The sequence below is a fragment of the Globicephala melas genome, chromosome 18 (genome assembly GCF_963455315.2).
Source record: "Globicephala melas chromosome 18, mGloMel1.2, whole genome shotgun sequence".
NCBI classification, from domain to species: Eukaryota; Metazoa; Chordata; class Mammalia; order Artiodactyla; family Delphinidae; genus Globicephala; species Globicephala melas.
Window position 1 is genome coordinate 60,750,931 of NC_083331.1, and position 26,445 is coordinate 60,777,375.

The 26,445-nt window shown below is 40.9% G+C and overlaps 1 long non-coding RNA gene across 2 annotated transcripts; it reads right to left on the minus strand.

Moving 5' to 3' along the window:
- Positions 1-1,030: 1,030 nt before the first annotated feature.
- On the minus strand, positions 1,031-25,376 carry LOC132593860 (uncharacterized). Of its 2 annotated transcripts, none has more exons than XR_009559808.1 (4): positions 25,303-25,376; positions 24,908-25,093; positions 4,088-4,168; positions 1,031-2,707 (listed from the first exon to the last, which is right to left on the minus strand). It is a non-coding gene; the product is annotated as an uncharacterized lncRNA (long non-coding RNA). The 2 variants fall into 2 exon arrangements; XR_009559807.1 differs by lacking the exon at positions 25,303-25,376 and adding an exon at positions 25,198-25,286.
- Positions 25,377-26,445: the final 1,069 nt, after the last annotated feature.

Sequence of the window (26,445 nt, forward strand, 5' to 3'; positions counted from 1 at the left end):
TTCCACTGCTGAATGTTGTATAGGAAAGTTGTTAAAAGAGTAGATCCTGAGTGCTCATCACAAGGAGAAAATTTGTTTTTTTTCTTTTTGCATCTATATGAGATGATGGATGTTAATTAAACCTATTGTGGTAATCATTTTACAATATATGCAAATCGAACCATCATGCTATACACCTTAAACTTATACAGTGATGTATGTCAGCTATTTCTCAATAAAACTGGGGAAAAAATATTAGAATTACAGAGAAAGAGAGACAGACATGCAGAGAGAGAGACAGAGAGAGAGAGACAGAGACAGGTAGGCTACCCAGGCAGTGAGTTACCCAAGATTACACACAGTGGGAAAGTGCTAGAGGCTGAATTTGTCCAGCATCTTCTGATCCCTGCCCATTTTCTAGTGCCACGCATTCTGGAGGGTAATAAGGATATCTGTATTTCTTTTTATCTTTGAGCTGTTTCCTCATCTACACTACTCTTTTGAGCCATATAGCATGTTAAGCTTCTGATCATGTATTAAACTAACACACCATTCATAGTATTTGTAAGGCAGCAATTTTGATGTTGTAAGATCTAGCAGTTTTATATCTAGGTTTATGCCATCCATGAATGATAAGCTCAGTAAGAAAAATTTTTAAATCAATATTTTTCTTGTACCATTGCCACCAATACCTTTTAAAATCAAGCTTTTCTTTTGGGGTGAATTTATATGATTCCATTATTTTCTCGTGCAGAATTGGGCAGCTATCTAAATTCAAGTACAGAGTTCCTCTTTCAAGTTTGTTAACACATTCACTAGTGTTTGGATGATATCTCAACCTACTTCTTTTTTTTTTTTTTTTTTTACTTTTCTCTCATGCAGTATTTCTTACTTTTTTTTTTTTAACATCTTTATTGGGGTATAATTGCTTTACAATGGTGTGTTACTGTCTGCTTATAACAAAGTGAATCAGTTATACATATACATATGTTCTCATATCTCTTCCCTCTTGCATCTCCCTCCCTCCCACCCTCCCTATCCCACCCCTCCAGGTCAAGCTACTTCTGATGAATTACTCTGTCCTCAGAGAATTAACTTGGAGCATAGAGAGATAACTTACTTCCCCATATAATGCATTTTACACAGTAGATGACCAACAAATGTTTGCAGGATGCATTAATGAATGGATGGATGATTAATGATACGTAGCACTTTAATTAGAAGAGAGGCTCAGATCATCCCACTATTTCAGGACCATACCTTGGACACGCTGTATGTTCTCTGCCCTTTCTAACAACTTACGCAGTTGTGCTAGGCAATGCTGGAAATGCTTGTGATACCACACATTCACATATAGGTGGGTGATTCTCACTTTACTGTTAATTTGAGTTTTGTAGCTTTTTGATGTTTTTATTTTATTTTTCACTGTGTAGAATCCACATGACCTATGGAAGACAATAGCTAAGAGGTATAACCGGAGCCAAATTAAGCCTTGGTTGATGTATTTCAGAAGATGATGTTATCTCGGATTTCTTGTGAGAGGTGGGGAAAGACAATGATTTTTCTTTGTTCACCTTTCTTGACCTATGTTTACAGCTGTGAGTTTTAACAAATTGGTGGCCTATATACTTACATGCAGAGATCACATGGTGAAACAACTTTTACAAAATCAGAGACGTCTTATATTTCCAGCATTTCATTTTTCTCCAATTTCCGTGTATCAGTTCAAACAGGAAAGAGACGGCTAACTCAAAGGATTAAGAGAATATTGACAGAGCTACGGGAAAGGTTAAAATGGGGCTGTCCTACAAAATAAAACATGCACTGAACATACAACTCAGCAATTGTACTTTTGGGCATTTATCTCAGAGAAATAAAAACTTATGTTCATAGAAGCTGTATTCCTAGAGCGCAAAGAAAGGCAGAGAAAGGCCTGGGGGCCAGAGAGCAGGGGGCAAATAGAGAAAACTGCATGTCTCTGCTATAAGCAAATATTTTCTTCTAGTATTTCCCAGAGCGAGGTTTTTCTTTTAAAAGTAGTATTTATTTTTCTGAAATTTCGTTACATGTTTTTCAGTTGTCTGTGTATGCTTCTGCCTAGTCGGCCCTATGATCAGTATCATTCTACAGGTTGTGAACCTGTGTTTATAATTTTTGTACAGTAAACAAACACCTTGTAAACTGGATACATTTCATTTCTTAAATTTTAATTAAGGGTATTTACTAAGCTCTCACAATAAGTAAGTCTTGCCGGAGAAACAATTAAAGGTGGGAAAAGCGGGGAGAGGGTTTCCCTGACCTCTAAGTTATTCATAACCCTATGCAGAAGATAGAAATATTTACCAAAACCCACCAGTACATGGAACAAACTGAAAGGGAGGGGAGGCTGTGTCTTTAATCAGGTGTAAAATTCTAAATTGAAATATTGACGTCCTTACGCGTAGAGCTTTAAATTTCCGCGGAGCCGTGCGAGTGTTTGTGGTGGGGGGTGAAGTGAGAGCTGTGATACTTCTGCATTTCATCCCAGGAATGTAGTTAGCGGAGACTTGAGATGCCTTTGCATTTCTGAGGCAGATTAGGCTTCCTTCCACTCTTCATAATTTTCCTGCAGAAACTCGAGATGGTTTTTTCCGCAGTCACCTTGTCCCTCTTCCCGTCTCATGTTGCAACTATCTGGACTTCATCAATCTTCCCGCCTTAATCCCTGACCAAATCTTCTCCTCTTTTCCTGCCACATCACAACATTTGAAGAGAAACAAACTTATGATTTGATCTTAGTTTTTTAACAAGATAGAAAAAATTATGCATATCATCTATTAATTTTGAAATGTAGGCCACGTAGGACATTACTGTGACATTAAGGCATGTTTTTTATTGAAATTCCAATTTTTTGAATAGAAGGAAAGATTTGACTGGGATTTCCTAAATGAAATAAATATCCTCTAACCAACTTTGCAGTGTTTTCATCTGAGGAAATGTAAAAGGATCCGCATCTCCTCTAAAGTATTTATTTAGATTTTTTTTTCTTTAAAGCTGTGTTTTCTTGCATTTGATTGTCACCAGCAAATATAAGAAGTGATGAGTTTTCCTAACGGCTGGAACGAAACAAGATCTCTCATTAAGTAGCAAAGAATCCAACAGCCTTTGTTCTTTGTGTTCACTTTCCTTACACAATGACTTCTAATTTGCCCAACTGTTACCTTCAAAGTAAAAGGAAGAATCTGATTTATAATCAACACAATTTGCTCAGTTTTACAAAAATTGTTTGGTTTAAATAATTTGTACAGAATGAAGATGTCAAAAACACTTCAGATTTTACTTATCTTCTAAAACAGATTTGCTTTGAAATCCAATCTATATACATTTTGAGTCTATTAGTCTTTAATAAAAGATAGCGGATATCTTTATCAGACTGCCTCTGCAGAATAATACCACTACTCTGCATTTAAAAAAAGCATCTTTATCTTGAAAAAGTTGGAATATCTTTCATCTCATTGTATCCTAATTCAGGGGCAGTAGAATCCATCTTGCAGATGAAGGATTGAGACAGAGACAAATGATTTGTTGTCCAAAGTGACATCTGCATAAGGGCTGGCCCTGCGTGAACTTAAGACCCTCACATCCAGTGCCACTTGCTCTGCGCGCAGTAGCCGACACTGCAGGAGCAACGGCGACTGATATAAAAGCTCCTATCTCCCTCTGCAATTCCAGCAGCAGTGGTCACTACCCTTCTGAAGATGGCTGCTGCAGGCACACTTTAAAAGTAGAAACTCGGGAAGTAAGAGAAAGCGTTTGGGTTTGTTTTCTGGGGCAGGAGAATTCCTCTTAGCAGGATGCTAAACTGGTCACTCCTGGAAGTCACACTTTTCATCCCCAAAATGACAGCTTTCTAAAGGAAATAAATAACCCCTCCCATCCCGCATATTGCCAGGGAACTCCGTGGAAAAAGACGTGCGACCCAGGGCAGTGTGCTGCAGAGGCTGCATGCGCTGGGGATGGGGGTGTGAAGGAGAGAAGGGCCAGGAAAGACAGAAAGGCAGATGGTAGGTGATGAGCAGCCAGGGCTGGATAAGAAAAGAGAGCAGTTGAAAGAAAATGGGGAACTTACCGAGATTGGCTACAAAGGCTAGAAAAGCCTCAAAGTGCTGCCCCTTGAAGACGGATTCACTGTATCAGAAGCCTATAAACCCTGTAAAACCAAAAGAAAGAACGGTCAGGAAGGGTAGGGCTGAGGCAAGACCTGTGGTTACTAACTCACAAGTGACGAAGAATAGGAAGATTTAAGTCCACTACTAAACAGCATTTCTATAAACACTTCAACCAAAATGTTTAACCAATTCTTCCGTCAATGTCCACGGTACTCAATTGTTCCCTTTTTGTGACAAATCCCAGAGAAGTAACCTCAATCTGTTACCCTTTGCGAAACTGCTGATTCTGGGTGGCCTCAGAAACAAAGCTGCAGCACATGCATTTTGAGGAAGGAAAGTAAAAATGTAACCTCAGGTCCAGTGTTTTGGGAACTGAACGACTTTGGTTGCCAGCTCCAGGCTCCTTTATCTCTTCCGTCTCAAATTAGGAAGAAAAACCTGTTCTCCCTGACTGCATTCCTTTTCAAAAATTTTCCCTTCTCATACCCAGATGGTGCCCTTTGAACTTAAAAGCTAAAGAACTTTGTTCCCCACTGTAAATCGTCCCCAAGGCCACGTTGCTTTTCCATTTAGCTGCCAAGCTGGGGAGAATTGGCAGTTATACTGGACAATTAGGACTTTGAAATATTATCCCAGCACATATGTAACAGGTTAGCACAGCGCCTGGACACGAAAGGGAGTGCCTTCCTTCCCTCTGGGCACTAACCTAGGCGGGTCTAGTTGCATTTCTACCACCGAGATAGGGGAAAGCTGGTGTCCTAAGAGGGGATAGATACAGAAGAAAAGAAAAATATGAAAGAATGTTGCTGGACTCTTATTTTAAAATTCAGTTTTAGATTGATAAGTCATTGAGCAAAGCCTGAAAAAAAAAATCAAAAGGAGAAAAAGACAACAGGAAATGAAAATATTAATGCTGAAACCCCTAAAAGCAATAACCTTTATCTCTAGCTGTAAAACAGTCCACACTCTAAAACTCAAGTCCAAAGTATTACAGACACTGACCAAAGACCTATCACTGAACTGTCTCTATTAATAATTAGGGATGACTTTAAGTTTTTCCCTAGCACTTTATTTAGTACAATCCAATCTAGGTGTATCTCCTAGAAAAAATAAGCAATAGCAGGGCTGTTATTTATATAATCTGTGAAAATAAGCATTAACCCACTCTTCTAGTCCCTGAATAAAACCAGACATATGGCGGGTATTAAAAAGCAAATGTAGTCTATCGCAACTTTGTAAATTTTTGTTTCTTTCTTCATGGAACCTCTCACTTAAAGGGAATTTTCCTGCTTCAGTCTTCCTTTAAGAGATGAATTCTCTAAAACACTACCCGCCGCTTTCAAAATCCTTAAATCCAGAGAAAAGTGGCTCTTAAAAGTATTCAGATTAACCTGGAAATAATACGGCAGTTTAGCCAGCTAAGAAGTATGTGGGCCTTTCTAGCTATTCCTCATGATTTCCTGACCAGAAGAGAAAATAACTTCTAGCTTCACCTTGAGCTAATAAGTCAAGAGAAATTTGAGCCAATGTTTAAATAGGACATCCATAATCCAGACTGTTATACCGAAAATAAAATTGTATTGGATTTGGTTGAGTTTTCAGAGTTTGATGGAAAGACTAGATCAGGGATCAGAAGATGTGGGTATTAGTCTTAGATCTGCAAACTTGAGCAGTACCTCTCTGATTCTCACTTTCCTCATCTACAAAATAGGATAAGAGAATCCATTGGGCCAATCTTTATTTTATGTGAGAATTTCATAACTATAATCAGATATACATTATCATTCAACAGACTCATTTTGAGAGTTCCACCTTCCGAAAGGATTTTATTCCATTTAAATGTTTATTATCATTGGGTGTAGCCAAAACCTCTGGTGTTTCTGGAAATAATAAGAAGGGTTAAATCTCAGGTATCACAAAGCTTGCTTTATTCCTTTGACCTCTAAACCCTTAATTCTGGAAGTCCTGCCTATCCTCTCCATGCAGACGGCTTGATCTCACTTGGGGTAGGGAAAGAGATGCTTCTAAATTTAGTCTAAGTGGATTTAACATATGGCATCATACCTTCCCGGGTCAAGAGGTCCCTGTGTTTCTGGAAAACTGGAAGACAGATTTTGCTGGGTGGTAGAAATTGGAGAAGGAAGACCATTCAATTATTTGGAGAAAAACAGTGACTTGAGGATGTGGGGTTGCTTTAAACTAAATTTCTAAAAGAAAGCTACGCCCTAATGCTAAAAAGCCTTCTTGATTTAGGCCTTTGAGATATTTCCCTGATGGCATTTAAGACATATTAAATTATTTGGCATTTGGTCCATGTGTGAAATGGACTCAGCTCTAAGTGAGTTACTCAGCCTTGGACTTGGTAAATTATCTTTATTGGATTTGAGGATAAAAATAAATAGAAGCACAAGGAGGGTTAGAATTGAGGTTTTCTTTTCCAAAGCCAAAGGCTCAGAGTCAATAAAAAGTCAAAAGATAAAGGCATAAGAAAAAACAACAGCAACAGTGAAATTAAGACTTTTAAATTGGAAACAAGTTTTTTTTTGGAAACAATTTTTAATAAAACTGTGATTCAAACCTTATAAGTTTCTTATTAAAAAAGACCTGGCTTTAATTTCAGGTGAGTATGGGTGGCTTCAGATCAGCAATGACAGTAATGTGTATTTCGGTGAACTTCAAATACTCGTGAGGGAGAAACAGATATGATCTGCCATATTTCCTTATGGCTTAAGTAAGGCATCAGGATTCATGCTCTTATGTCTGTCTGGGATACCCACGATTACTAACATTCTTATAAATGTTTTTTCCCTCGTTGCACCAAAGGCATAAAAGGACTCCAAGAAAAGAGCAGCTTTCGAGACAGAGCTGAAATGGTGTAAAATCCAAAATGAAGGTGTATATTTGGTTGCAATAAAACGATGGCAGTAAGTGCCACTGTAAACTATGTGAACACTGCCATCTAATGCATTGCTAAAAATCGGCAAGTGCTTTGGAAAGTTTTGCTGGGAAGCAAGAGAAACAGAAAATAACCACCTAAGTAAGACCACTACCGTCAGGATTTTACTTTACATTAAATGGAATACAGTATTCACATAAATCATGGCTCTTGTGCCTTACTTTTCAGCACACCAGCAGTACTTGTTTTCTGAATACCTCTATCTTTTCTCATCTTCCAAGAATAGATTTTTTTTTTATCTTACCAGTGCTGTGTAGCAAATAGTATTTAAATTAAGACCTTTTCTATCTGAGGGCTGCTTTGTAGCTTGGAGAACACAGGTCATCAAAACATATCAATTGAAAAAATCCAAAGACCTAGAAAAGATCCATCAGTGTGTCTTTATTCAATGTGGGATGTGATTAAAATGTCAGATGTTGTGTTAGAAGCTATCAATCCTGTATCCACCATGGCCATTTTCATTGCTTCAAGACTATTTTGAAAAAAATTTTTTGAAAACCTGTTCACCATGGTTGAGCTAAAAGAAGCATATCACACACATGTACACACACCTACACACACACACACACACACACACTAAAACTATCATAACTTCCCCTAATCTTTACATAAGGAATATTTGGGGAAAAATACTTAAAAGATATATCAACCACTTCTAATATTAGCACTTTGCAAAAGGGCTCTACTAAAACTTCAGATGAGCCTGGCACAATCATCTATATAAACTCTACAAGCAAGTAAGTTGAAATAATCCTGTATTCTTTGGTTTCACTGCCGGGAAAGAGCTGAAGGTCATCTTGCTGCAACAATTCCCACCCTGAAGAAACTGCAAACCACATTGACCAAGAAAGGATGAGTAGTGGGGCAAAGGAGAGAGGGTGCAGTAAATCTGATAAGTTTGGGGAAAGTGTGCTGCTGTAAACTGCAGCTGAGGTGAGTCCTTCATGGTAGCGAAAGATACGTGAGGGGCAAGACAGTTGTTTATACAGACAATGGTAGAATGTTTAGAAAATGATTGCATTTGCGTTTCATTAATTCACTCAGTTTGCTGAGCTGAGACCAAAGAGTGATGGAGAGATCAATGAGATGATGTCTCCATGTTTTAAAACTTCCACCCCCCAAAAAAATAAAAGTAAAAAAAAAAAATAAAACTTCCACCCCAGTAGGAGAAAGAAGATATCTTCATAAATACATAATATATGTATATATTATATGTATATATTTTTACATAAATATATGTGACATAATATGGCTCACAAATACATAGTATATTTGAAAAGAGTTTAGCAATTAGCAGAGTAGATGCCCAATAATTATATTTTTGAATGTGTGGATAACTATTTGGATAAATGAATAAATGGATTTATGAATTAGTGTCCTAAGAGAGGTTATGGGAGTTCAGAGAAAAGACAAATGATTTCTGTTAATTTTGGTAAGCTGGGGAGTGGAGACAAGTTATAGGAGTTTAAGAAAGAATATAAAATATAGTTGGGATTTGTGCAGCACATTGAATGATTGTTAATATAAACCCAGGTAGTGACAATAGTAAGTAAGGCCATTGGAGGCAGAAAGAATAATAAAGGCTTGGAGACAGGAATTTATTCTGAATGAATGCATTTCTGTTTGCCTGATGATCTAAAGATGAGGGGGAAATTTCTACCTCCCACCATATACAAAAATTGGCTCTAAAGAGATCAATGATCTAAATATAAGACTTAAAACCCCGAGAAGCAAACATGGAGGCAAATCATGACACTAGATTTGACAATGAATTCTTAGCTATGACACCAAAAGTACAAACACCAAAATTGAAAATAAATTGGACTTCAGCAGAAATTTAAAACTTCTGTGCACCAAAGGACATTATCAAGAAAGTGAAAGGGCAACCAACAGAATGGAAGAAAATACTGGTAATTCGTTTATCTGACAAGCAACTGGTAAATAGGATATACAAAGAACTCTTGAAACCCCAAAACAAACAAAAGGATAAAAAACACAGTTAATGAAGGGCAAAGGACTTAAATTAAATAAACATCTGTCCAAAGCACATGAAGAGATGCTCGACATCGTTAACCATTAAAGAAAAGTAAATTGAAGCTGCAGTGAGGTACTGCTTCACACCCATTAACATGGCTATAATTTCTTTAAAAATACAAGTGTTGTCAAGGATGTGGAGAAACTGGCACCCTTATTTGCTGGTGGAAATGTTAAATGGTTCAGCCACTGTGGAAAATAGTTTGGCAGCTCCTCAAAAAGTTAAACATAGGGCTTTCCTGGTGGCGCAGTGGTTGAGAGTCCGCCTGCTGCTGCAGGGGACACGGGTTCGTGCCCCGGTCCGGGAAGATGCCACATGCCGCGGAGCGGCTGGGCCCGTGAGCCATGGCCGCTGAGCCTGCGCGTCCGGAGCCTGTGCTCCGCAACGGGAGAGGCCACAACAGTGAGAGGCCCGCGTACCGCAAAAAAAAAAAAAAAAAGTTAAACATAAAATTTCCTTATGACCCAGAAATTCCACTCCTAGGTATCTATCCAAAAGATATGAAAGCAGGTACTCAAACAACTATATATACATGCATGTTCATAGCAGCACTATTCACGCTATCTAAATACAACCCAGAGGTCCATCCATGGGTGAAGAGATGAACAAATGTGGCATATCCATACCATGGAATACTATTTGGCCATGAAAAGTAAGGAAGTACTCCATACATGCTAACAGTGATGAAACTCAAAAACATTATGCTGGGCTTCCCTGGTGGCGCAGTGGCTGAGAATCTGCCTGCCAATGCAGGGGACACAGGTTTGAGCCCTGGTCTGGGAGGATCCCACATGCCGCGGAGCAACTAGCCCCGTGAGCCACAATTACTGAGCCTGCGCGTCTGGAGCCTGTGCTCTGCAACAAGAGAGGCCGCGATAGTGAGAGGTCGGCGCACCGCGATGAAGAGTGGCCCCCGCTTGCCGCAACTAGAGGAAGCCCTCGCACAGAAACGAAGAGCCAACACAGCCATAAATAAATAAATAAATAAAATTTAAAAATAAAAAAGGCAAAATTCCTTAAAAAAAAAAACAAAAAATTATGCTAAGTGCAAGAAGCTAGACACAAAAAGGTCACATATTACATAATTCCAAATATCTGAAATATCCAGAAAAGCCAAATCCATTTTCTGACAGGAAGCAGACTGATGGTTTCCAAGGGCTGGGGGGAGGGGAGAATGAGGAGTTCCTGCTCAGTGGCTGTGCCGTTTCCTTTCAAAATGATGAAAATGTTTTGGGAGTAGAGAGAGAGAGATGGTGGTTGTACCACACTGTGAATGTACCAGATGCCACCGGACTGTTCACTCTCAAATACCTAATTTTATTTTGTATGAATTTCACCTAAATTTAAAAAAATTATTAAGGAAATAGGAGAGCAGGATACAGAATAAAAGGTAAGTTGAATAATTGTTATTTGCTGCCAATCAAATGCACACACAGGGAAGAATCACTCTTTGTAAGTTCTTGCTTAGAAGAGCGACGTGATCATCTCCATGCTAGGGGACGTTTGAAGTAGCTGCAGTGTGTGGTAGAGACTGGACAAAGTGACAGGAAGCAAAACTACCTGCTCATAAGTTTAAAAGTAGTTCTGCTGCAGGAAAGAAAGTGGGGCGCAAGAGGATGATCATGTCCCAGATCTCAGGTGAGTCCCTGAGACGGCTGCCAAGTACGGGCTCTTGGCTTCTTGCAGGAAAGAATTCAAGAGTGAGCCACAGTAAAGTGAAAGAAGGTTTAATCAGGGAGATACACACTCCACAGACAGAGTGTGGGCCATCTCAGAAGGTGGGAGGCCCCAAAATATGGGGTGGTTATTGTTATAGGCTGGGTAATTTCATAGGCTAATGAGTGGGGGGATTATTCCAACTACTTTGAGGAAGGGGCAGGGATTTCCAGGAGTTGGGCCACCACCCACCTTTTGATCTTTTATGGTCGGCCTGGGAACTGTCATGGCACCTGTGGGTATGTCATTTACATGCTAATGTATTATGAGTGTATAATGAGGGTCAAGGTCTACTGGAAGCCGAATCTTCCACCGTCTTGGACCTAGTTGGTTCTAACCAGTTTATGCTGTTCATTTCCATGGAGTTTAATGACATTTTTTAAAATTGGAAAGTTGTTTCTTGGTCGTAAAGAGATTAACAAGACCTGCTGTATTAAGAAATTAAAAATAGAACTACCATACAATCCAGAAATTTTACTGCTGGGTATTTATCTGAAGAAAATAAAAACACTAATGTGAAAAGATATATGCACCCCCATGTTCACTGCAGTATTATTTACAGTAACCAAGATATGGAAACAACCTAAGTGTCCATCTATGAATGAATAGATAAAGGGGTGGTACATACATACAAGGGAATATTACTCAGCCATGAAAAGAATGAAATCTTGACATTTGCAACAACACAGATGGACCTTGAGGGAATTATAAGTGAAATAAGTCAGAGATACAAATACTGTATGCTTTCACTTACATATGGAATCTAAAGAAGAAAAGAAACAAACAAAACAAAAGCATAGATACAGAGAACAGAATGGTGGTTGCCAGGGGTTTGAGGAATGGGCAAGACAGGTGAAAGGGATCACGAGGTACAAATTTCCAGTTATAAAATAAATGTCATAAGGATGCTATATAGGGCATGGTGACTATAGTCAATCTTTTTTTTTTTTTTTTTTTTTTTGCGGTATGCGGGCCTCTCACTGTTGTGGCCTCTCCTGTTGCGTAGCACAGGCTCCGGACGCGCAGGCTCAGCGGCCATGGCTCACGGGCCCAGCCGCTCCGCGGCATGTGGGATCTTCCCGGACCGGGGCACGAACCCGTGTCCCCTGCATCGGCAGGCGGACTCTCGACCACTGCGCCACTAGGGAAGCCCTATAGTCAATCATTTTGTACAGCAGACTTGAAAGTTGCCAAGAGAGAAATCCTAAAGGTTAACTTAGTACAGTGACAGATGGTAACTAGACTTATTGTGTTGATCATTTCACAATGTATACAAATATGAAATCATTATGTTATACACCTGAAACCAATATAATGCTATATGTCAATTATACATGGATAAAAATTTTTTTTAAGAATTTGTGACTGCAGTCATATAAATCATACATTTGGCATTATAAACATGAATATAAAGTCGCCTCTCCACCCATCATCTATAAGGAAATAATTTCCATTACACAAACATTCCCACTAAGAAATTTACACGCTAAATATGCTTAATTCCATTTCTGTTAGATGTTCAAATATTCTTTTATATTTTCTGATTCTGACTAAGGCTCTTGGAGAAAAATACCTTGAACCTGCCCATCTCATTCAGATGGTGCTAAACAGAGTTAATGCCACTTGGTTGCACACTTAAGAGCTATATTTACTGAGGAGTGATAGACCTGCCACACTGCAGCATTGCAAAACACAGGGGGAAAACAGGAGAAGCTCCAGTTCTTTCTGCTTTTGTTCATCAAGCCGATCCTGTTTTTGCTATACCTGTTTTAATGTCTCCTTTTCTGCTTTCCTATTTGGTCAATTTCTTTCCCCAAAACGTTGGCTGTGTAGTAACAATTACAACCTGAGTACTTCCAGGCCACCTTTATCCTCTTTCAGGATTCTCCTTCCTCTGGTCAATGTGGGGAAAGAGAAACTGGTTCATGTCAATTGCTAAGTCACTTCCCCTCTGCACTATTTCATTATCCCATCTGAGGCCGCTCCTCTCTTGGTTGGCAATCACCCCTACCCATTCACACCTCAGAAGGTCATTAAATCAAGGGGACATGTAGCATTCTTTATTGGAGGTTTGGAACAAAAATTCAATATTAGACATTCCACACTTAAAAGTTCCTCAACTATCTCCTGCGTTACAGAACATTTACCCTTGTGTGGTGGTGACCTCCTCCCATATTGCAAGTCCTGATCTGTCCCTCTCACTTCTCCTAGGAAGCTCCCACCATTCAATTTCTCTTCATTTTGCAGTCAATTTACCAATCTTCTACTTTGCTGTCTCCTTTCAAATCATATAGGCATTGGCTCCCAAGGTCAGACCTTTAAATATTTTCTTAAACAAAGTCTCCAGAGAGAAACTATGCCACTTCCTTAGAGGCAAGAACAGCTATGTTATTTGCAGTTTTAACCAGCCTATTTTTCCCTCCATGTTAGTTTATTTTACTCAAAAACAGCTCATGTTGTCCTTTATGTCAGGGTCATAATAACCAAAGATAGTCCCTGAATACCCTCCAGTTTTAGAAGTGCTGTTACAAGAGAAAGAATTTCTGATGATCTAACTTGAGGTCACAGAAGATACAACAGCGATGAAAAAATTAAAATACTCATTTTCTGTTTCAATACAAACCAGTTCAGAGATTAAAAAAAAAAAAAAGGCAGCACTTCTCTTTTTCTATTTCCAAGTTGAAGCAGTGCAGAAACTTTCAGCTGACAATGACTACGTCATGAACGACACTAAATAAATGAAATAAGCGAACTCCTTGTAAAAGCACAAGGCGATCATGGTTATGATTAGGGTAAGCCAAGGTGCAGAATACCCAGAGAGAGAGCTGACGGAAGTATTAAAGACGCCATATGTGGCCCACCTGGCTGGGAAAGAAATCTGGAGAAGCAGTCAAATGAATAAATCAGGAAAGTAGATCAAAAGAAAGTTGGAAAGTGAGATAAATGTAAGTGAATTAGAAGAGAAGGAAAAAACTTTTCTATAATATGACCAAGATTTTGAGGGAGCTAAAGTGTAAGATAACAATTAAGGGAAATATATGTGTGTGTGTATATATATATATACACACATATATATATGTGTATATATATATATGTGTATATATATATATATATATCGAGTCTGTATATTTGCTGTATATAATCTGTCTGCTTATAAGTTGTTCGAAAGTGTAGCAGTCAGCATCAGTAGGGGTCCTTCGTGGCAAGCAACAGAAATAAATTCAAATTTAAGCAGAAAAACAAAATAGTGAAGGGTATCTAGTATCTCAAAGGCTTGCTTGAGGGAGGTGGAAGGCAGCACCCAAGGGAGAGGAGGTGGGCTCCGCGCTCCCACAGAACAGCCCGATTAGGGTGCTTTCTTATTAACAGTGCTCCCAGTGGGCCCTCAAGCGAAGCCTCCTCGGATGCTTCCAAGACCGCTGTGGGAAATGTCTCACTGGGCGCTTCTCCCCTGAAGATCTGAAAGTTCAAAGCCCCAGGCATGAACCTCTCCTTGCTGACTGGGCCTGTAGCACACGATCACTTCTAGGACGAGGGAGAGAGTGAACTGCCATGTCTCTTACCACGGCTCACAGACTGTAGGGGACTTCCTCAAAAACAGAAATCTCTTCCCTACCCTCCCACCAAACCAGACACATCGAATGCCCTCCATAAATACTGAATGTTTGACAGTGCTAGCAGTTTAACTTAGTTGAATTAATAAATGGAAATAGTTAGAATTCAGTTTTCCTGACTGATCTGTTCCTCACAAAAAAAGGAATGAGTAGGAATCTGGAGTCCCCAGGCTGGGGATGGGGACAGTCATGTGTGGGGTGAAGGGCCAAGGCTCCAAAGTCTAGGGTTTACATCTCAGTTATAATATTTATTGTCTTTGAACTTGGGTAATTTTGTTACAGCTTCATATGTGTGACAGTTAAAATGAAAAGGCTATTCATCTCTTCGAATTATTCTGAGGATGACATTTAAAAAAAGCATCCCACTTGCATACGGTTTGCTTAGAACAGGGGCAAGTGCTCGTAGAGCATCAGCCACTCTAACCACTCACACGGTGGGGCTCCATCGCCCTCTCACGGGACGCCCAACACACACAGCTACTCTGAACAAATTCTTGGTTTTTTGATTCCTCTTCCTCCCAGAGCTGAGGAGAACCCTGATGTAAGCCATCTGCTTCCAGTGATCTTGACGGATTTCCTGCGTTGTTCTAGTCATCTCCCTTTATTTTGACCTCAATCTCCTGAGGCTGTTACCTTGTGAATAAAAGCATTCTTCAGTTCCATGTTGGGTTAAAAAACGTAAGTATTCCAACAGCCCTTTCTAGTACTACTGTCCTGCTCATCTCTTGCTAACCACCTGGCCACCAATCTCTAGCTCCCTTGTGGCTGGATCCCACTACCATGAAGATGAGCTCGAAAGTCAATGATTTGGCTTTGAATCAAGCTCTATCATTCTTAAGCTGTGTGACCTTAGACAAGTTACTTAACCTCTCTTAACCTTAACAATGCCTCGTCTGCATTATTTGTATAATGAGGATGCTAATGAATCTGGCACATAAAAAATACCCTTGATTATTATCTCAATGAGTGTTCTTAATTATATGAGTAGGCAAAGCTTCTGGTGGGATACAGTAATAGAAAAGGCTCTACAACTGATTTTCTCATGAGGGGTTGCAGTAAGAAGTTCCTAGAAGATGTACCAGTCAGAGTACCTGTAAGAAACTAATATTAAGATCACTCCATTAGGGAACTTTATAAAATTATTGTAAAAGTGGAGGGGAGACAGCTTTTCTCCATTCACCTCAGCTCTGTGGATCACAATGGAAGATGCAACCACAGGTGCCAGGTAATAGGACTACATTCCAGTATTGGATCCCATCACAAGATCAGTCCCTCCCGGTTTCTGGGACTCGTTCTACCCAAGGGGCAGGTGCCAACCTTGTGTGCACAATGGAATCATCTGCAGAGTTTTTCAAAAGCACCAATCTCCAGGCCGCACCCCAAAGTCTAATGTTTAACTGGATGAAACAGGGGAAGAGATAAAATTTAAAATATAATTTTGTTTTAGAAAGGAAGGGGAAGAGGAAACGAGGGGGAAAGGAATCGCTGTCCTGGGAAATTACTGTTCGAGGCCATCCAGGCCATTTCTTTGCTTCCTAGAAGTTCCCTGAAATCTGTAAAGAAAAGATAAAACCCCTAGATAAGTTCCTGAACGTGCTATTGTTCATGTGCTCGAATAGCTCAAAACTTTCACCATCAAGAAACTCTTAACCAAAGTTTAATCTAAATCCCTCCTGTTAAAAGCTAAGTCCCATTATTCCAGTGTTTAGCTCAGAGGAAACAAGACCTGCCCACAGCATTCAGATTGTACACTTCTCCATCCTTGAAGTGTCACCTCACTTTACATAAGTGAGCTCTTTTTGTGCTTAATAAAATTGACTTGCCATTTCTACTGAACTGTAATGTGAATCAGCTCTCAAGCAACACAGGGCAGTACCTTCTTGTTTCCTAAGCCAGATTTTGCTGTGATAGCAAGCCGCCCGGGGCCCGAGGGCCATTATGGGGATGGGATGGCAGACCTTTAAATGACCTCCATGGCCTCCATGCAGACCAACTTACACTGGCCTGTGGCCACAGGCACCTGGTAGTAGCCTGACTGCATTAAGCTTCTCTGCCAATCCTGGGAAATGAAAAATGAGTCTTTGGCAATCTTCAATCTGACTCAGTGTGTATTTAAGTCAAGGTATGAAATATAATAGCCACTGTTACTGAGCATCTAGTATATGCCAAAGATGTTGTAACAATTAAAGGAGAAAATTTATGGACAGAGCACGCTGCCAGGAACAGAGTAATCTCAATAAATGGTGACTGGTATTGGCATTCTTACTAATCCCAAAAGTGGCCTTAAAAGGGTGACATGATTATTCTCACTTTATAAGGATGAAATCAAGGTTTAGAGAGGTTCCATCACTTGCCCAAGGTTATACAGTTTGTAAATGGAAGAGCAGTCATTAAATGCAGGACAACTTTTGAACAACAGAGGCTTGCCCAGGATGGAGAGGGTAGAACATTTTTGACTGTTCATGGAAGTTTCCCATGGTTGGGAAGGAGGTTGAGTAGAGATTGCAACGAATTACTTCCTTTTCTTTTGCACAGCATCACAAACCACCTAAAAATTAATCTTCCAGTAGACAACTGCTTCTTTGGTGTGTGCGTCTGTGTGTGCAAATCATACATGGCTATGCGTGTGTAGACAACGTGATTTATTGGCTTAGGGGTCATAGTAGAGAGAGACAGGTGATGGATTGCATTGTAGCAATAACACAAATCGATCACATTCAGAGATTAATCAACATCATTCACTTCAATTCTCTAAGTATTTATTAACAAGGGCATATTACGTGCTTGATATGTGCACTACATTCCTTGGAGGATATGAAAGAAAAAGATGGCAGGGTCCCAGCACTCAGAAATCTTCGTGTGGTTAAAACTCTCTGTGAAATAGGGAATCAAATGATATAAGAAATTGTTCATTAATGTGCTAAATTAAACATAAAATTAAGTACTAAAATATATAATAGATACCTTCAGGATGAATTAAGGGAAAGGAAAGAGCTAGACCATTACCAAGGAAGGCTTCAGGAAGGAAGAGAGATGGAAGATGAGCACTGAGGATTTGAAGCCAAATAGAGAAAAGGGTGTGAATGTCTTTTCCTTTCATCCCAGGCCTGTTAAGAATCAGCCTGAGCAAAGCACTTAAGCCAGGAATTCATTTAATTATTCATTCATCTGACAAGTAAACCTAATACATGCCAGACTTCTAGTAAAAAGAGAAATCAGCATGATGTGTACAGGGAACAATGAAGAAGCTACTTGGTGGAACAGACAGTTTGATAAGGGGTTGCAAAGACATAGAAATTGGGTGGAGTGAAATTCTGGACACCAAGAGAGACAGAAATAAGATGGCCCATGAGAAACTCCTCTAAACTCTTGAGGAGGAAAAAGAAAGATACAATGAAAGTGGTGTTAGAGAAAACCTCATGGAGGAGAAGGGCTCAGGTTCCTTGGTGCCAGGCTAAGACACATACATCTGCACACACTCCCTACGTTCATATGTATATACACAGAGAGAGGCTGAGAAGTCTTTTGCCTACTTGATTTGGCCATGCTAAATCTTCAAGAAAAATACTATTTGATAATGGCAATGGATACTCTTGAAGGCAAAAATGAGTCAGTAATCCTCAACTCTGGTTTTCAGTTGGAAATCAAATAGCCCTGGTCTAGCCCCTTCTGGGGAATGTTCTCTGATCCCACCATCCATAACGTAGGTTTGGTTTTCCATTACCAGTAAACAGAATATCAAGAAGTCTCCATCTGTACCCAGAAATCTATGTACTTAGTTAAAGAAGGGATTTTCCCCCCAAGAGACATAAGGCAATGGGGTGAGAAAGGAAAATCTTTTCAACGAAATTAAACAAATTCAGTTTCATGTGCTTCACAGCTACTAAAAAGGCACAGAGATCAAATCTTATTTTCCTGCTGTCAGACCTAGGGTCTAATTATTAAAAAAAAAAAATCCATGACACCCAAGTTAATTAGTACAAAACTGCCTTAAATGGCATTGGCTTCATTAAATGACAGATAAATATTTTAGAATGACCCTCTCAGTGGGGGAAGGGTGTGAAAATTGCCAAAGAATGGCTTTAATTTTAGAATACCGGGAAGAATTTCACACAGCGGCAAACATAATTTCACTCAAACTGTATGAAAACACTATATACTTAAACAGCTATAAACCTTTGCTTGAAAAAATAATAAGTAAACACAGGACTTCTAGTGAATAAAAATGGAGTTTAAATCTATATCAAGTATTGGCTTGGCTGCTAACAGATTTGGTCTAAATGTCAGTGTACGACCTTCTCACTTAACTCGAGACCATGTGGGTTTGCTTTTCCTGATACAGGTTTAGTAAATATGGAAGCAACCATCTCAAACATCAGCCACTCAAGCGAAAGGATATGTATCACTCTTAACCTATCATGCCTATGGGTACACTAGGAGCTTCCACAGAGACAAAAGTGGCCTGAGACTTCACAAGGTATGATGCCCCTGAGATCACTCTGCCCTTTCCCGCTGCTGCACAGACATCAGTACAGACAGCAGCAGACAAGGGAAAGCAGCCAAGAACAGCAGCAGAAACGCCAGACAGACAAATCCATTGTAGCCAATCCAACATCTCCAACAATTTCACTAGTTTGGTTCAACAGTTTCTGGAGAAACGGAAGCTATCACTCCAAATGACTCTTGGCCAATTTTTACAGGTCATCTCAAGCTTCCTGTACCATTGCCCTTCCAACTGCTCACATAATAAGGGTCCAGCAAAGTCAGCTATGGATTGGCAAAGCAAAGAGTTGGCTTTGGCTCTTTGTAACGTTAATAGGAATTACGGGAAGCAAGGAGTTTAGATGTTCAGCCAATAGAGTGCTTTAGAGCAATACTGTACCCACTTGCTTTTTCTAGCGCTGACCCATTGGCTGGTCCTGCATCTTGAAATACACAGCCATCCATCTCATTTCAGAGGCAGAGAAGATGTACCAACCTAACTATGTGTGACGGGGGATGCCCACATTGACTTAGGATGCCTAATCTGATCTAATAGATTATGACTAAATCTACAAAGGAAAAGATGCACATCAACTGTTCACATTAAGTCACTGTACCTAGGTCACACACAGCACCATTTAGTAAGTTCTACGTGCCACTGTCCTCAATAAAAGTGGTTTCATTGTCCCGGGGAAAGGCATGTTTTGGGCCAAAGGGGAGACTCTCAGTTCCCCACACCCAGGAAGGCAGATGTACAAGAAGTAAATAACATTAGAAGCCATATAATACACAGCCCTAAGCTGGGCCTTATAAGGAATAATTTTTTAAAAATATCCCTAAGTTTTTAGGGTTCTTTTCTTATTGAGAAAAACAAAATATACACAAAATAAAAATCAAATGCTACAGCAAGATCACCAGCTGACTTCATGTCTCAGGTCATTTTGCATTTACAAAATATAATTTATGCTATGAGGCAATATATCCACTCCTAAAAAAAAAAACCCACACTCAGCAAAATCATACATGAAAAATAACCACAGATTATGCAAAAAATGAGATTATGGGCAGACCACTCACTATCAATTCAATCCATAACAAGAATGCTAGCAAAAACAATAATGATTTTGAGAAAAATACTAGCTCTGTTAAAAAGACATTGACATTCCTAATAAATAAAGAAGTACTAAGTGAAAGTATTGGCGGAAGGGGATATAAGGAAGAGTTGAGGCTGCTGAGTTGTAAACAAGATCAAAATGGACAAACGTTGGGGAGAGTTGCAAAATAGGAACTTCCAAGACAAAGCCCGTGTCCTGTGGCCACGCTGAGTCAACAGGAAGAGCGTAGGGTAAGGAACATCACGCACAGACTCTATTCCTGTACACCAGCTGTGTTACTGTATTTGTGTTCAGCTGCTATCACTTGATGGTGTAAAACAGTAACCTGCTGGGGCAAATCACCCATGGACTGACCTACGTGATTGATGCATTACAATGATGTCTTTCTATCCACCCACCACATATGGGCTAGTTTTCAATACAGAAACAAATGTTTTAGCAGAGCAGATCAAATGTCGTGTTTATTTTATTTTCTTACCCAAGCCTCCATTTAACTAGCTATCAGTTTCTCCCATCGTTACTAATAGTGTTACCAATATCTGAACACCCCAAGCTTGAATTGCATTTTTTCACTCTGTCTTATTTTTGAATAGCAAGTTGCCAAATATTTCATTTACCATCAAAAACTACCGCACCAGATTTCAGGCCCCTCTCTCCTGTCAAGGTGTGGTTGAAGAAAGAATCAACAAGCCCATTGGAGAGACAAGATACAGGAGAGGGGTAACTCTTGGCTTCTCTCACAAATGTGAAACCGGAGAGTGAGACCTGGACGTCACGACCAGGGTGGAAAGTGAGAGAGGAGCCACCAGGTTCTCTGCCAAGTACAAATCTTATCATATTATCTGGGAGCTAAGTGGGGAATGCTAGCCTCCATACAAGAAGAATCCAAGGCAAAGCCAAAGAACCAGGAAAACAAGAATGAGAAAAAGCAGAGCTGGAAAGGGAGATGCAGTCTGGCCAGGACTCATCCTTCATTTAAATGAATCAAGATTCATATATTGATACATCCTTTGTGTGGGAAGGTGGGATTCATTTCAGAAAGCTCAAATAGGATTAGGCACAGAAGCTTCTTTTCTTCCTGAGCTGTGACTGCAGGCTGGCCATCAAGATCTAATCTTTCTCTCCCACTATGTGTTTAAACAGTTGTCCCGGGCATGTCCCCTCCCCATCAAGACTGTACATCCTAAATTTACTCACCGTTAGGTGTGGCCACATGACTACACTTTCAGCAAAGGAATATAAACAGAAGTGATGGATGCCTTTTCAGTCTCATAATGAAATAAGGCCGTGCCTTAAAACCCTGAGCTTATCTGTTCCATGCACTCTCTCCCCTTCTTTCTTGATGTAACTCAAGACATTGCAGCAATCCAGTTTCTTGACTGCCATGCACCACATGAAATTGGCAGAAACCTGGGTACCAAATAACTTTGAGTATAGTTGCCCTATCGACCTGCAAATATTACCTGTGAAAGAAATCATCTTCCATATTCTTTAAACCTCCATCCCTTGCAGTTTAGCTTATCTCAAATAATATACATTCTAAGACATTCTATAGTCTATCTAGTCATATTTTTCGGTTAGTTAATTATTTTTAAACTAATTTATTAATCAAAAGGCAACTTCGAATATTCACTATCTTGTCATTCCTGAGCAAACTAAAGGAAATCTCTTATGAACCTGTTGATAACTGTCCATGAGCGGTATTTTCCCAGTGATGTGGGAAAATGATATGGGATATTTTCTTGACACTGTTCCCTCCATCTGAATGACATTCTTGAACATCTTTAGCTGTTCCAAATTGTCATAATTATAATTTTTGAGTTGGGGAAGGCAATAAAGCAAACTCATATCATTTGGAAGAATAAATGAGCTAGAATACACAAGAAACTTTTTTAAATAAGGAGATTCTTGCTCTTTGAAATATTAAAATCCTCTTTAAAAAAAACTACAATAAGTTTTAAAAGGGAGGTACTGGCCAGAGAAGAGACAGATTGATATTTGAGACAGAATATATATATATATAAACATATATAGAGAGATACACTTAGGTATAATTACAGATAAAGGTGCTATCTCAAATCAAGAAAAAAGACAAGTTGTTAATAAAAATTGTGTTGGGTCTAACTCTCCATTTGAAAACTGCAGCAAAAATCAATTCCCACCTCATCTCTTAGAGCAAAATTATTTCCAGACCAACTAGAAGCTTAAATGAAAAATAAATATACACATTTCACAGTGAATATTTATCTAATTTAACTAACAAATGAAAAAGAATTTTTGATAATGACAAACAGAACCTCCAGAAGGAAAAAACTGTGCAAACATTTAAACCTTCAGTACTAAATTTTAATTCAAAGAAAAATGACAAATATATAAAATGTATACAAAAGAAATCAATGTCTTTAAAACATATAAAACTCTAAGCGTTACTATGAAAAAACATTCCCATAGAAAGTAAACAAAGGATTTGAATAATCAAGTCGTGGAATAGTAAATTAAAATTGACAGTGAGCATATAAATATGTTCAGCTTCACTAGCAATTCAAAATTCCAAATCAAAATGAAAACGAGAGGCTATATTTCAACTATCAGATTGGTAGAGAAGCTCGTTCCACTAGCAGGAGAACTCGCAGATTGGAGACTAGGTGTGAATTGAGGTTTATGAAATCTCTCCTCCCACTTGGATGACTTGTGCCTCGCCAGGGGCGTCTCTTCCAGACTGACAGGATCTCTCTCTCCTGCGTTCTGATCCTCAGGGGGTTCAGTAGATGTGCCTTTATTCACACCTATAGTTACCAGTCTCTTTTTCTGTTCATGTCTAGATTCCAGAAGATCCTTTCTGGTGTTCATACCTTTAAATATGATCACCTCCCTAAAAAGGCCAGCACTAAATAATGACTTCCTTTGGCTAAAACTAAATGACAACGTTATAAAGAGGGTTTCTTGGCTAATTAGGAAGAAGAAGGCTGGAGGAGTGGGGATGCAGGCGGGATGAAGTTCAGGCCCACATGAGAGCATCATTCTTTTTTTTTTTTTTTTTTTGCGGTACGCGGGCCTCTCACTGTTGTGGCCTCTCCCGTGGCGGAGCACAGGCTCCGGACGCGCAGGCTCAGCGGCCATGGCTCATGGGCCCAGCCGCTCCACGGCATGTGGGATCTTCCCGGACCGGGGCACGAACCCATGTCCCCTGCATTGGCAGGCAGACTCTCAACCACTGCACCACCAGGGAAGCCCAAGAGCATCATTCTCAATGAGGTCACCTCTACTTGAATGTCCTTCCCTCTGCTTTATCCTCTCTCTGGATCATCTGCCTGCAAGACAAACCCTCTTTCTTTCCAGAGTATTTCCCCATGTGGGACTACATATGTCTCATTTCCCATTTTTCAGGATAAGCAAATCAATCAAACTGATCCCCAAATGAGGCAGTGAGTGTGCTTGGGGAAAAATGTCTTACTCTAAATGGGCGGTTCTAATGGTGGTATTTGCCAGTGCTGTGGCCTGGGTTTCAGCCTTAGCAGCAGATGAGAATCACCTAAGAATGAATCCAGAGCAGATTGTAAAACATATCAAAATGGCCCGGTGTCATGACAAACCAATTAATTCAGAATACCTGGCACTGGGGCTGAGCCATATTTTTTGTTGTTTTGTTTGTGTTTTAAAGTTCCAAAGATGAATCTAATGCTAATATTCAGTGAGGACTGAGGATCAATCCCTACAACAGTGGTTCTCAAAGTGTGGTCTCCAGATCAGCAACAAGAGCACCTGGGAACTTGTCAGAAATGCAGATTCTCAGGCTTCTACAGAATCTGAAACTCCAAGGGTAGGACTGAAGACTCTTTGCTAGCAGTACCTCCAGGCGATTCTGACATGCCCGCTCAAGTTTGAGAATTACTGCACTAGGACAGTCATTCCATGACATTTTGTGAGTCCCTCCTGTGTCCAAGCACTCAGTATATAAAGATGAAAGAACAGTTTAAAAAAGCAAATTTGGTGTGATAAGTACCATTAGGAAAGATTAACCATGTACTATAAAACTCTAGAGGAAGAAACCATGGACAAGGTCATATCTGGCGGGTCATCACAGACCACAGGCTGGCGACTTTAAACCCAAATATTCTGTTTACTTTCCATCTTCTGATGAGAGATCTGCCAACCCAGTTACACAGAGTGAGCCCAAGACTGAGAGGAATAAATGGCAAGCTGCATTTCCTTATCTGCTGGACCCCACTGCAGCTCCAGCCTTTCTCAGAAGTTGACCGGTCAAGGTTTACTGAATTTAAAGGCTCTGACCCAGTATGCCCAGCACCCAAGTGAAGCCAGATTCCGACAGACACCACACACACACGCGCGCGCGCGCCCGCGCGCGCACACACACACACACACACACACCCTCGGTGTGCGCCAGTTCCTTCTGGTCCAGGGGTCCCTCATCAGCTAAGCCCAGGTCCTCCCGTGCAACCCAGAAGGAAGGCAAGGAGCAAACGAGAAGCAAGAAAAAGCAGAAGGGCTGATCTGCTGGGGCTTTCCAGGAAGAAGCTTCCGGACGACGGCGCCACTTCCCCGGCCGCTTGCCTCGGCTCCTCCTACCGGGCGCACCTCTGTCTCCGCCGCCGGCCCGACGCGCGCTCCCAGTGCCCAGCGCGCGCCACGGGAACGCGGGGACCAGCCCTCGCCCGGGAGCGGACAGTCAGCGATCAGAACTGGGCCTGGGGTTTGGTACTCCCGGCCTCCTGGAGGTGGGGTGGGGGACAGCGAGCCGGCCGCCGCCGGCCAGAGGCGGCCCCTCTCCACCTCTCCTGGGCGGCCAGGACGCGCTGCGCGGTGCGCAGGGAAGCAGGGCGGGGTTTCAGGGTTGCCGGTACCTCTCGGCCTCCTGGGGTCGCCTCCCTTCCTTGCCCCACCTGCTGCGCCCTTCTTCCGCGTTCTCCCCTTCGCTTGCTCCTTCTTTTCTGGACCCTTCTGCGGCTCTCCTCCCACACAGTGGTTTTAAAGGTGGGAGGGAGCCGCTGCCGTACTGGACTCCTGACCTTGCACATTCCTGGAAGCACCTTCGAAGTAGGGTTGAAAAAGAAATAGCAAAGGATAAAGATGCTGGAGACAATCAACGGAAATTATTTTGGGCATCTCCCACCCACCCCTCCACCACGCACACCTGAAAATAGAGTGCAAGAGAATCACTGGTTCTGGGCAAAATTCTCAAGCGGACTAAATAAACGCCCAGCTTTGAGTTCCTGGGGAAAGAGTACCCAGGACATACCATTTCCTGGTGGGGAGGGGTGAGTCCCGCAAGGCATAGAACAATGGCGTTCAGTCCTGACTGCGTGTCGTAATCACCTAGGAAACAGGAAGATGTAATGGAGGGGTTCGGGGATATGTGTGTGTGTGTGTGTGTGTGTGTGTGTGTGTGTGTGTGTGTGTGTGTGTGTGTGTGTGTGTGTGTGTGTGTGTGTGTGTGTGTGTGTGTGTGTGTGTGTGTGTGTGTGTACACACACAAAGTTCGGGTGTGTGTGTGTGTGTGTACACACACAAAGTACCAGGGTTGGGGCTGGGGTATATATCAACCATTTAAAAATAGAGCAGCTATTCCTATGTCCTGTGATAGGCCTAGACATAATTTGGGATTTTTTCATTTTGTTTTGATTTTTTTAGTTCCTCGGGTGATGCTGAAAGGCTGGCATGATTCAGAACGGTTACTCTAAAGCAGTTTCCAAAGTGTGGCTTCAAGACCAGCCGCGTTACCATCACGTGGGAGCTTGTTAGAAAAGCAAATTCTCCCATCCCACCCCAGATCACTGGATCAGAAACTCCTGGGTGAGGCCCAGCAATGTGTGTTTCAACAAGCCTTCCAGGTTACTGGGGTGCTGAAGAACCGCTAGGGATTGGCTGACCTGTGCCACCCAGAAAGCTAAGAAAGATTGGAATATTTTTAAAGGGCTGTAAACAGACAAAGAACACTGTACACACACCTAGGTGGCCCACAAGGCCAAAAGTATTTACCATGTGGCCTCTTACAGAAAAAGGCCCCATTCTAGACTAGAGGGTCATATGGTGGAGACTCTGTTAGCTCACCAGCCACAGGCAGTGGGAGGACACTGAGAGATTGTGTGAAATAGTGAGGTGCTGGGAAGGGCAGGGAAAGACAGGATAGGAAGGTACAAAGAATAGAGAGAGGGAAATACATTTTCTTCTCATTCGTGTGAAAGACCAGGCTTGCTAGAGGATGTGTTAAAATCACTTGAGATCAAAGTCCGTTTTCCCTCTTTTTTTGTAGACAGGCATTATTATGAGCATCCAACAAACAGATATGTAGGACAGGCCGTACACGCGGCACATGTGAGCCACAGCAGTCTTCCAAGTGGACTGTGACGTCAGCTAGGTCCATACTCAGACCCCGTCCAGC